Source organism: Anopheles merus, chromosome 3R, assembly GCF_017562075.2.
Source record: "Anopheles merus strain MAF chromosome 3R, AmerM5.1, whole genome shotgun sequence".
Taxonomy (NCBI): domain Eukaryota; kingdom Metazoa; phylum Arthropoda; class Insecta; order Diptera; family Culicidae; genus Anopheles; species Anopheles merus.
This window is the reverse complement of record NC_054084.1, coordinates 30,414,249-30,427,264: the sequence shown is the minus strand read 5'-3', so window position 1 is coordinate 30,427,264 and position 13,016 is coordinate 30,414,249. Positions and strand designations below refer to the sequence as shown.

Genomic DNA, 13,016 nt, shown 5'->3' with positions numbered 1-13,016 from the left:
GCAGTTAGTTTGTTTCGTCAAGCGCGCTTTAAAATTCAATCGCGAGCAAGCGACGAACCAACGGTTGGGAAATCTCCAAACACAGTCATAAAATCGAAACCATTGTTTCCGAAAGCGGGTCAATCCGATACATTCAATCACTGGCGCCCGTCGCCTTCATAAACAATCACCAATCGGAATAATTTCCAAACCGAAAAAAAACAAAAACAGGTGTAATTATAAAACATTGATTTTTGGATTAGACTTTGGGTTTTTGAATGCGGAATAAAATACAACACGTGCCACGAGCAAAACAAATAGATCACTATCGGCCACACAAAGCAAACAGTGGCACTTTTTATCGTTGAAATCTCTATTTCTTTCCACCGTGACGTCAAAGATAGGCTGACGAAATAAAAAACAAAACAAACCAAAACGACTTTCTTTTCCTTAAGTGTGATCGCCACAATTGCTTCCCATTAGAAAAGCTCAAGTTGTCAAGCCAAACGAAAGACGACTTTGTGCGCGTCGGGTGCCATAAGTGACGAACCTTCACTCTTGCCGCAGCAGCAAGCGCACTGCTGCTAAACGATCTGCGGCCGCCGTGAAGAGAGGTCATACACACGCCGGAAACAATGTGCGGCGGAGGTAAATATGTTTTAGAAAAATATGTTGATTGCTCGATCATCACCGACGGCACGGCGTGAGTCCCTCCTTTTTTTTCACAGCCGCGAGAGAGAAAGCCCCACCGAAATGAGAACGTGACCAACACACACACACACACACATTGGTGGTGATGGACCGTGTTGGGGTGACCGTTTGGTGCACATTATTAAGGGCTCGGTGAATAGCCTTTCGCTGGGCGTACTTGGGCGCAACACACAGCGCAAAGACGACGCAAAACGGTACAATCATCATCATCAGCAGCATGCCGAATGAAAGCGAGAATTGTTCAATTTTCTCGGCCACTTGGGCTGTGAAGAGCCGGTTGCACAGCAAAACGAAATGAAAGAAGATCTCTTCCCGAAAGATAAAGGGTTCCCGTTGCACGGTGAAATAGCGCACCCAGTGCCCACTTGCTGTGCCAGTGTGTGTAAAATACTTTCCTCCGTTGGCATGGCGCTTTATCACAACTTCTCGCCAGCTTGCCGGTGTCTAAAAATAGGCCACTAGGTTCGTGCGTAGCAAAACGATCCATCCCATCTCAGCCCCACCGGGGAAGATTGGCTAGATGCAGGGCGCGCACTTTTGGGGGAACGGCCAGGCACAGCCAACGGAAAGCAATAGGCCATTTAGCGGATCTTCCTTTGCAAAGGTGTGAAGAATAATTGCAAAAAATGTAACGGTGGCACACGCGCTAGCAGCAGAGCAACACAAAAGACATTCCAAATTTGGTGTTTAATTAATTTTTGCAGCACCGTCCACGGTGTCTGTTGCACCTGTTAAACTGTAACCAAAAACGGAGGAGGATTTTCGTTTCCCTAAACACATATCATCTTTCCCAGCCGAGTTTGTAATGAAATCAGGCCTTAGGGCAGAACTGTCTTCAAGATTTATTAATTCGGGTTTTTTTCAAACTCTGTTCACTGTTCCCACATTTTCTCTTGTTCGAACGCCCGATCTCAGATGATCTATTTCTTTCTGACAACCTTTCAAGCGAATTCTACCCCGTTTGGTCGGGGGAGAGGTCAGACAGCCGCGGTTGATGAATTACACCGATTTGAAATGAAATAAATATGATTGGAAACCATCTCGGCGTTAATTGGGGAAGTGGAAAAGAATAGAAAAAAGACTGAGCTTTCCCACCACCAGCGGCTATTGTGAAAGCTCCAAAATTGGGACAACAATCGTTTTCAATACAAAACCAAATGTCACTAGAGATTTCCAACTTTGATATTTTGTCTTCAAATGAACGTTGCGCTAATTTCAAACACTGTTTATAGGACGTTGAAGACTAAACCACTGAAAACAGACGACTGAAGCATCACGGGACTGTTGCTTTGCAATAAATAACATTCTCTAACACTTCAAGAACCGATATCAAACTCCTAAACAAGTGCTTAACGGTTAGATCAAGCGATCGGCATCGAACAGACGAGCTCCAAGTGTCCAAAAATCTAGACCACGACAACCTTCGCAAATTAAAATTGCTCGCGTGTGCACCGACAACCAATTAGAGCCGATGTCGCCTACGAGAGAAGTTGGGGCAGAAAATTACCCTCCATTGGTTTCGAGCAAGACGCCATAAGTCGGCAAATCGTTGCTTACAAGTGTTACATATTTTGGGTGGGTGCAAATTGTTGTTTTATATCACATCGAAATGGAAACTCTCCTATCCGGCAAGCCATTCTTAATTTGTGTCGTATGTGTATGTGTGTACACTATGGCGTTTTGTGATGGTTTCGCGAACAGCAGCATTCCGTTGCGTCTGACAACATCGATTGCTGTCCTGAGATCAAGTCCCACCGGACGACCGCCAAGTAAATGAACGTGTGTGTGTGTCTTTGGAAAGGTGTAAATTTCACAAGAACACACGCCAAACGCGCCGACTTTCCCATTTATGTGCCCGCCAGCGCGGTAAATGGCGACGAAAGCGGCAAACGATGGCAAACGAATTTGGCAACCGGCCCGCACGGACACATAAGGTGACAGAAATTGTATGCTCATTGCCGTAATGACATCTGCTGTGTGTATGATACACGCAGAGAAAAAAAGCGATCCAATCGATCGCAGAAGCAAAAAGCGTCGTCGTGTGTGTGCTGTTAATTAAATTAAAATGTGATTTTTTTTTAAAAAGGCACCGTCGACTGGCACGGGCGACACACATTACGTGTCGAAAATTATAACCATTTGTAGTGGAATTATGATTTAATTAGCGATTACCTTCACCGGTGGCGGTTACAGTTTTCAGACAAATTTTGTCCAGACACCGCGAGACAAGAGATGCGATAAATGTACGGTTGGAATCATGTTTTAGAACATGCTAATTAATTTTACACCGTCACAGGCCAACCTTGGGATGCTTCTATTTGCACATAATTGCCTGTGTGGCAGTGTGGCACGCGAGACGAGCCGCTAATTTCTATTCAAGGAACGGACCACACACACACAACACAATCGTGCGTTTGTTTTCTTTTTGGGATCGTTCGTGAATCAACCCTTTTCAAGTGGAAACAAATGGAAGGGAATTATGCAAAAGCTCTCTTCTAAGATACAGCTTAATTTGTTTATTATTCCGTTCTTCATGAAGGGTGCTTTCACGGCGCAAACTGTTGCCCGCAGCAAGCGACGAACCCAATAATTGACACCGTACGACTTAATGTTCCAGACACGCCGTACTTTAAGCCTCTTTTTCACACGCGCCCGAGTCTGCATTCCAATGCAAGGGTCCGCGTGTGTCCGGGCGCACTGGTCCTCCTGCTGATTGCATTGTGTTTGGCATGTGAAAAGCGGTACACAGCTAAATCACCTCCCACACACACACCCCGGACGGTGCAACAGAGCAAGGCAACACAGGAAAGGGAACGGTGGTTTCACCACCAAGCGTTCAGTGTAATGCTCGGACTCCCGTGTTTTCCGCGGCCACTCTCTGTGATCTGACCGCAGTCTGTTGCAAACGCGGCGTAGGAGACAGCGCACACGGGCTAAACGCTTTCCCTTCACTCCATTGCAGTTGTTGATAAGAAAAATGTTCCAATGGGTAGTGCGTGGCTTGGTGAGCGAGCGCATGCCCAAAGCCCAGACAGGCAGACCCACGTTGAGGCCGACCGACTCCAACGACCGAGTGCGCCTACACACATGATCGACCGATCAATTGGTGGCAGGCAACCTTGTCACCAAAAGGTATCTGCTGCTGCCGTTGCTGCTGCTTTTCGTAACGTATTATTGCGATTTTTGCCAACGTGTATGGGAAGGTAAAAGTTGGCAGGTTCTCGTTTCCCTTCCCAAAAAGCAGTCCACGTCCGCGGGTCACAGCAGAGCAGGGATCGTTTCCTATCGCACTTATAAGTGTGTCCATTTGCCCCCCCGCTGCGGGCTCGATCACGGTGACGTCATCACATTGACGACGTTGGGACAAGCAACGGCACAGGGACCGGACTTAGAGTTGGCAGGAAATTTGAGCGGGCAAGAAATTTCTCTTTTAAATTGGCTGTTAGCTGCGCGACAGGAAGCCGGAATTGCATAAGCTTCTGGGGCTAATTTGCTTTCGGTTGATGGTTTTGCTCCTATTTCTATTTCTATCAAACAACACACCCAAACACACATATTTCTCTCCTTAAAACTGGTGAGTTTTTATCACATAAAATAGTTTTGTTCATTTAGCTCACATTCAACCATGCAAAAAACGGACACAGAACATGAAAGCTTTCTTCTCTGTTTTGCTCCCTTTTAAACCATTATAAAAAACACTGTTTTATAACTGCACTTTCAGTAAACGGTTCAAGCGACCCTGGACCTTGCTTGGATGTGTCGGGCTAGCCGCGTGATAAAGGGATTATTTTAATCCGCACACACTCGTTTCCTTCCGCTCCGGCCGTGAAAAAGAGTGAAAAACACGAACCACACAACACAGAACATCACGTTGCGCACGTGCACAGTGCAGAAGAAGAAGAAGTGCAACATGTAATTGGTCACCACCGGATGCACACTGCAAAACAGAGCACAGAACAAAAACACACAGACAAATTTCACATGCAATAACACAACGCAAAAAGCTCACACAATCGGTTTGGTCACAAACATTCAATATTCTTGGGCAGAAAGAACTTTTTAACTCACTTAAATAATTAACTAAAACACATTCCATGTAAACCACCTTATTTCCTTCTCGATTGTTGATAAAAAAGTATTTTAAAATTTATGTTGATTCGCTTCTTAAAAAAAACTATTTTGATCCGCGGACACACGCGCGGACCCTTTCTCTCGCGGACTTGCTGCGTCGTCGACCGTTCCCGTTAATGGTTGGCGTAGAATTGTGAGGTGACGCGTGCACAACACACTGCTCGCGATCCAACAACCACACAAACCACCACCACCACCACTACATGTTCAACCTTTTTCTATGTGTGTGTGAGTGAAGGTGGTTGTGGTGGTGCTGTTTCTCTGTTACAGCACGCAAGAGCAAACCCTGCCGTGCTTCAACGGTAGTCTCGTCGCGGGCTATGAATGGATGCCCATAGACAACAACTTCAGCTCAACGTACCCACCACCCCCCTTTTCTTTCGAAGTGTTTGTGCTTTTTTGTGCTGCAACTGTGTGTGTGTGTGTGCTTAATGTTGTTGTTTTCTTTTGGGGGGAGGGTGCATTTTAAAAGGGTAGTGGTGGTTTTCACACAACCAAACCCACGTTGACGCGGGGCGTTGGGACACTGTGGCCGCAAATCATATTGCTTTGGCGAACGGTGGTGGTGTTGGTGGTGGTGGTGTTGTGCGTTGCTAGCAACCCTCGCATCATCATCCCCCTTTTTGGAAACTGACACGACACACAGCCAGGCAGGCAAAAGCCGTTTACGCGTGGACCGTTTGTGTGGTGAATATCAAACAAGGCTGTGTGGTGTGGTTGTAGGTGTTGCCAGCTGTTTTTTACGCAGCAAAGACGCACTCACCACCACTTTTTTTGTATGCCACGGCAAGAACAAGCTTTTCTTGTTCAAATGACATTGCGAAAGCTTCTCGCGGTTTGATGTGAACAGAAACAAATCTGTTCGATCGGTTTTGATATCAACAGTTTAGATAAAAACGGATTTGAATTCTAAATCAACAGTGTTATGCAGTGTTGTACATGAATAAACCATGACTCATCGAACCGTAAATGGACAAACAAGAATGTGCAAAACTATTGCTAAAGTGTACTCCAGCTGACACAAAGAATAAGAAATAATTGTGGTTTGATGAGCTGCAAAAAAGGACGCATTGATTCAATTTAACGCTCGATTTACGTTCAAACCTGACACTTTTGCTGCTGTTTTTGTTGTTTGATGCATCATTTTTCTTTGGCCTTCGCTTAGCTTTTCAGCAACAATTAAACACGGGCAGTGTCGTGCACGATGAGAATGCTTACCTGTAACGAGGAGAAGAAAGAAAGAAAATGTTTAATATTTATGTTTCCGATGTGGTTCACCGGACATGCGGTGCGCATTCATTTCAGCTCGAACGCTTCCCAGACAGGTGTGTGGTGGTCGGTGGAAAGAGATGTACTAATTAAAAATGTGTTGAAAATATCGACGAAAATGCCAATCGACAGTTGGTTTGATGATGGACGAGAAAGTGCAATTTCTAACGACGACTAAGAAAGACACTAACCATGTGAACATGCCAAAATTGCATGCCCAAAGGTAGTGGTAGTGTAATTAGCTATTAACAGAGTGATTGGATTACAGCGTTTTCCAGGGGTTCTCATAGTTGTTGGACACTTCCTGGACTCTTTTTTATTGGAAGTGAACTTCATACGTTGGAAATTGGACTTTTTGGACATGCTCTTTTAAAATTCTTATTGTATATGTCCAACAAGAGTGCTATTGAGTCCAATTCCCGTTACATTAAGTTCATTTCACGTATGAAAGAGTCAAAAAAGTGTGTAAATTTTTTTTTCTTTATTTTTATAGAGATTTTGAGACAATAAAGTGTGTGACAGCTATGAGAACTCCTGGAAAACAATGTAAGACAATCGCAACAAATGTTGAAATGTTTAGTAATGAAAAAGGTAATGAATGATTTTTTATTCAAACATAAAAGAAAACTTGTTCAAAGATTTTCACGCTATATTACAAACGATTGTATTGTTTTTTTTGCACTAAACATTGAATGTTTTGCAATATCAAATGAACAAAATTAAAGAAATTTCCCAGCTTTTGGTTGTTCCAGTTGTCCCAAACACTCCCGGAAGTCGCCTGTCGAACCGTTTGAATGAACCTCTGAACGTCAATAATGGTCCCACCAGACCAAAATTAGAATGCTCGTTTTCTGTTTTTTTTTGTTTGTTTGTTTCGCCGCTCCAAATTTCACATACACCAACGTAAAAGCGTCTGGGGCAAGATCGTTTTGCTCGATCATTCGAAAACAGACATATCCTCCGAGTGGATATAATTTTACGCAAATTTACAAACTTCTACCGGCCCCGCACGCAGTCAATGCCAATGCCAACGCACGGCGAGGAGGTCATCGGTGAGCCGAAGACTTAGCTCCACGCACGCACGAACCGCACGGTTTTCACACTTTGCAGGCTTTACATTAAATTTTGGCTAGCCGAGTGTGTTTTGTGTGCAGTTTTCCACTTTAACTGGCTCGATTCGTCTTTGCCAGAGAGCAGCAACGAACTCCGCGTGCGATGGTGGTGTGTAGTAAGCAACGAACCTTTTTTTTTTTGGTTGGGGCAATGAACTCTCGCGAAGTTCTTCGCATAAGCTTCACCGAGCGCTGCCAGTAAAGAGTCATGACCACGACACAGTTTTTTATTTTATTTTTTTACCTTCTTCTTGAAGGTGAAAAACGGAAAACCCACCACGGTTGACGAGATGTCATGTACCGGAAGTTTATATGCTCGCCGACCGTTATGGTACGACCATAAAGCAGATGATTGTAAAACAAAAATCTGGTATTTTCGCTGGCAGTAAAGTAAAGTAGCTTTTTTTCTAGTGATGAAAAAATGATGCTATTGTTTTGTGTTTGCACTGACCGAGTAAACCAATTTTGGGGGCAATTTATTGAAAGAATAAGCAGAACATTTTAATGTTAAATTGAATGTAGAAATTATACAGAGAAAAGTGTCACTCCAAGTCCATCCTCAACGCTAAGCAACGTTGAATCTCGTTCATTTATTTTTAATTATTTTACGGTCTGTAAATGCTTAAAAATTCACAGCCATGAAGCTAGCCAAAACGACCACCACCCTAATTCTCTAAATCACTCTTATGCTTGACAAACTAAGACATCATCATGGTCGCCTGGGTGGAGCGCACGAGATTGGCCATCAGGCGAGCAACAGACAGACACCGGCACTTTTTCTGGGAACATTTGTTATTAACGGTAAGTAAAGGCAAAGAAAAAACTAAGCAAATAGAACTCATTTACATAACATACACATATACACACATCAAACGGCACACGATAAGAGAGAGAGACCGGATGGGGCACGTTTGGTCGCGGTAGTTTTTACTCATCACCGCTGGTTAACCGCACAACTCTAACCGGTAAACACAAATGCTCGTTATGAAACTTACTTAGCAGAGAGGTGGAGAACAGCGCATGAAAAACAAAAATTCAAAACCCTCATCATGTTCATGCTGCTGCTGCTGCCGCTGGGCTTTAGTCTCAGTGGGAATTTTCAGCCAGCTTCCAGCGAGTTTTTTTTCGGTGCGTGTAAATATTAAAGCAGTACAAATGGAAGTAAATGCACAACAACTGAATTCCTGCCTTACACAAGTACAAGTACGTGGCAAGCGCACTGATATGCTCGCACCGGAACCATACCGACATGTGCCTTGTACAGCCCGGCCGACAGACATGCCGAGCAAGGGGGAAAAGCCTCCCATTTTCATGGCCATTGAAGCAAATTTGCTAGAACGTTGAACAGCTGCGCGTACGCGATATGGTGTGGAGAGAGAGAGAGAGAGCTGGAGTCTGAATTTGATTATTTTTGTTAACACCTGAAAAGCTCATTTCGCGCGCCTAGGGGGAGTTGCCGTTAAAGCGGATGAGAAGGTTAGTACCGATTATGGAAAGAAAATGCTTTTACAGGCAGGGCTCGTTGCTTACACGTCTTGCACGTGAGCAAAACTCTTGGTTTGAAGTTTTAGAAGTAAATTTAAAATAAACAGCGCTTTACGATCAAACTGTTCTCGGCTTGTTTTGTTTGACAAATGATTGACGTTGATCGAGTGGACATTTCTATTGAAATTGCTCCGCAGTCAGCAAAGCCACAAACATTCACCCAGATTTGACATCGAGCCGGAACTGCAACGATTAATTGGTAGAAGCAAAAAAAAAAAACCCCGGCAGTTTATGCAAGAAAAGGTGTCAGTGAAGCAGTCCGGTGGGTGGTGAACAAACGTTATTTGTGTGTTTGTGTGCCTGCCTGTGTGGATTTGCTTACTCAATTAGCTCAATGAAGCTGCGAAAGGAACGAAAGCGCAGGAGCTGCGATGGAGACAAACGGTAAGGTCGTCGCGTCCGGGGAAACTAATGGCGCGGGGGTTAGGTTAGGTGGTTAGACAATTTAATTATGAACCGCTGTTGTTGTTAAAATAATTGCCGTTATGTATCTATATTTCAACACATCGCAGACGGGACACGTTATTGAGGATTGTCGGGAAATAAAGCCTCACCCGTGTGTATGTGTAAGCAATATGGCACTAGTCAGACAGAATGCAACCAGACAGAATAGACACACGGAGGCGTCAAGCAAGATTATGAAGTGTCACATAAAGTTCGCAAAACCACGGCTGACCTAGAAGCGAAACAGGAGTACAGCGAAGAGGGGTTGTTTTGTGCCATTGAATAACCAGGGAGGGTGGTGATCACAAATATTAACCGAATGTAGGAGGTGAGGGTTGACGGGAAGCAAAGGAGGTTGGGGGTTAACTGCTGCATTCCAGTAGGCATTTGCAAACAGACAATTGCAACCGATCGAAATGCGGTCGAACTGCGCAAAGCTCTGTGATTCTGTGTTGCTCTAGTGTTGTGGTGTTATTAGTATTTGTTTGTGAATGGTTGTATTAGTGATAAATCATGAAAAAAATGCTTCAATTTCTATAACAATTGAGCGAAATTTTAAACAATAGTACAGGCTAAAACATGAATTTTTACATCTTTTTGTGTTAATAATTTTTAATTGTTACTAACATTCTATTCTAATTAAATTATAATATTGTATGTTATCAAACGTACATCGTAGAATATTACTTTTTTTCAGAAAATTTATTATTTCTTGATATGTTTCAGTTCTATCACCAAAAACTGGCCATGCAATTTACCTTAAAATTATTTGAAAGGTCTAGTTTTCTGTCAAATGTAATTGAAATTTTCTTATTTTATTTTAAATTAATTCTTATTTTAAAAACTGCTACAAAATTATTCTATTATCTTATACTGTTTTGATCTATTTGAAAAAAAAAAAGATTTTTGAACTATTATCTTATAGTGAAAGGAATTCTGTTAATTGGTTAAGATGGTTAACAATACAGAGCTTCATATAATGGAGTAGTTCAATCCAGAGTTGGGCATTTCGGTTCTTTTAAGTGACCGTGAGTGAACCGAATCGTTCATTGCTGTGAACGGGAACGTGATTTCGGTTCTTTCGTTCTTTTGCAAACAGCTATTCCTGTAAAGTCTGTGAATCAGTACACTATTCGAAAATCGGTAGAGCTACAGATTAATTCGTTTGTCTGATCACATGAAAAGCTAGCCAATATTAAAACTTAATCATTTAACCCTGGAAAACAAATCACACAAATAGTTTAAAATAGATCATTTATTGTTTTGTCTCTAAATTTGTGAATGTTGGAAGGTTTTTTTTGTTCATTATTGCAAAATGATCATGCATGTTTGCATTTTTTATGATTTTTTTAATTTTGATTTTTCAAAAGAACCATAGCGTTCTTCTCTTGTGAACCGGTTCATTCATTTTTTTTTCATGTGAACTGAATAAACCATACGGTTCTGGATCATTTGGTTAACCTCTAATTCAATCACGTTAGGAAATGTTGCAAATCGACAGTGGAATGTTAAAATCATTCAATGAAATATGTCAATCAAATAGGGGAATTTTGCATGTTGGCTGTGGAGCTTTGCTGGGGAGTAGCCGGTGCAAACGAACCGAAACATTTTACTTAATTTAACTGAATTATGATGTTTAATAACAACTCAGCAGCAGAATTTATTCATTCTATCATATTTACAGATGAATACCACCTGAAAAATTCTCAAAATTATGTTTTATAGAGCACAAATTTGATAAAAAAATCAAAATGAGAAAAGTAATTACAGATTTCATCGTAAACTCTTATGATTTAGAAGCATATTCATGTTTTGCTGAAATTTTAGAAACGTTACACCCATTTGTTTAAAGACAAAAACTAAAATAAGGCATGTTTTACTTCCCATTGCCTTTCATGGCTCTCGAAAGGAGCTTTCATATTGCTTACAGTCCACAACACAGCAAACGACCACTCCCTTTTGCTGGAGCTTTTTTTTGTACTTCGTGATGTGCCACCTCTCCTTGTTGTCGTCTCCCTTTGGGGAAGTTTTGGTCTCCCCTCATACGGACCCGAAACTACGAAAGCACTACGCTGCCCTATGTTATTGCTCTCACAGCCCAATGATCGGTGTGCCCTGCGACACATATTTACCTGGTGGCGGCGGCACCACACATTCCTGCTGCACATTTCAGCGTCTTTAGCGTCAACACACACCACAAAAAGCAGCCGATAGGAAGAAAACATAAATCACGATCCACCGTGCGATCGGCGAAGGGTTCAAACGCCTTAAATGGAGTGCGCCCGTGCGGTGGACGACTGGCAGCAAAAAGAACATGTTGCACCAAATCACACTACGTGTAGCTCATAAAATCATCGATTTCACTTTCCATTTCGAAGCTGGCGGTGGGAGATGAAATGTCTAAAGCTATATAATACAAGCCGGCACGACGACGAGAACCACCCAAAATGCACTCACACTTTTTGGAAAAGTCCCAGCGTTTCGTTTTCGGAATTTGCAACGTCATCATACACGGCTAAACTGCACACGAGCACGATCGGTTGCAGTTGATGTCGGCGACAAGATTAGCCCCGTGTTATTGGGAGGAAAATGATGAAAATATCCAGCTGTGCGCTGGCTGTGCACACGACTGCCAACAGTACAACTATAACAAGAGCGAACCACTTGAAGGATTATTATAAAAAACAGAAAAAAATAGGAAAAACATACGCCTGCACTTGACGATTGAGGGTGTAGGAGGGAGGTGAAGGAGGCTTTTGGGTGCACATTTTTATGAGTCAACATATAAATGCAGCGGTGTACCATTCGCTAGTAAATTGTGGCGAGGACCACCACACGAGCCAGATCACATAACGAGCTAAAAACAAACAGACATACAGCCGTGTTTCCGTGTTTTCTTCGTGATCTGCCCTGCCATGCTTGGTGGACGGCTCACAACAGAAACCATTTCTCTGAGTTTGACAGTGTGTGAGAAAATTGGCCAAAAATTGTCCCAAAATGAGTTATGATGCGGAGTGATCAAACGTCTGCATCACTAAACGAAAGGATGTTGATCTCTCCCTCCTCTCTTGGTCCGGAGTCAGTCTTAAATCCGGTGCAGTACACCGAAAGACTAAAATGGCAGCAATTTATGAACTCAATTGATTAAAAAAATGGTGTGTAGGAGGCACAAGCTCGCTCCAGCGCAGCGTTGTTGCTCTTGTGCTTTGGGGGGCGAACGCGAAGGCGAAATTTCAATGACACTTGCACCCAGACTTACAGCAAACGAAGCAAATGGGCTGCTGGAAGAGCAAGCAGGGAGGGGAAAAGAATGCCATTACCGTCAAGTGGAATTGCTGGTGGAAGCTGACACAAATTTTCAAGAACCTTTCTCCGAGAAGTGATCGTTTGCCGCAGCAATTCCGCGTTCGTTGCGAAGCATTCCGCCGCTCTTCGCGATGCGCTTTTTAGTGGAGAGTGAGAGCTACTTAAAATGTCTTACACAAAGACGTAATTTATAGAGTGAAGATTGATAATGTTGGAGAGTATTTTTTGTTGGTTCTATTATAAGCAATTGGGGCTTATTAAAAGGGATTAAAAATGTTAAATTAGTACCATTTATTCTGATTGTTTGGCCCCAATAAGAAGCGATGGGTTATTTTGGGTGGCAACCTTCATTTTTATTGCCCAGAGGTGCGAAACTGGAATGTCAAGAAATACCTGTGAGAATGTGACACCAGATACCAGGTCGGCATGACACTTCGTTTCAAAAATATTGTCTTCTTTCCTCCTCATTATGCCAGCGAGATCTCTCCCAAGCTTTTTCGCCCAACAAATGTCACATTC

General features: G+C 42.8%; 1 protein-coding gene across 9 annotated transcripts in view; it reads right to left on the bottom strand.

Moving 5' to 3' along the window:
* The window catches only part of LOC121597875, a 102,069-nt gene that overhangs the window by 40,065 nt on the left and 48,988 nt on the right, over positions 1-13,016 (bottom strand). For 2 of the 9 annotated variants that reach the window (XM_041924120.1, XM_041924128.1), the window contains exon 1: positions 4,759-4,964. The exons of 5 other annotated variants lie outside the window; for them this stretch is intronic. The gene's annotated coding sequence lies outside the window, so the exon portion shown is untranslated. Of the gene's footprint in view, positions 1-4,540; positions 4,628-4,758; positions 4,965-13,016 lie in introns of those variants that run through there. 2 more of the 9 variants (XM_041924121.1, XM_041924123.1) reach the window with 2 other exon arrangements.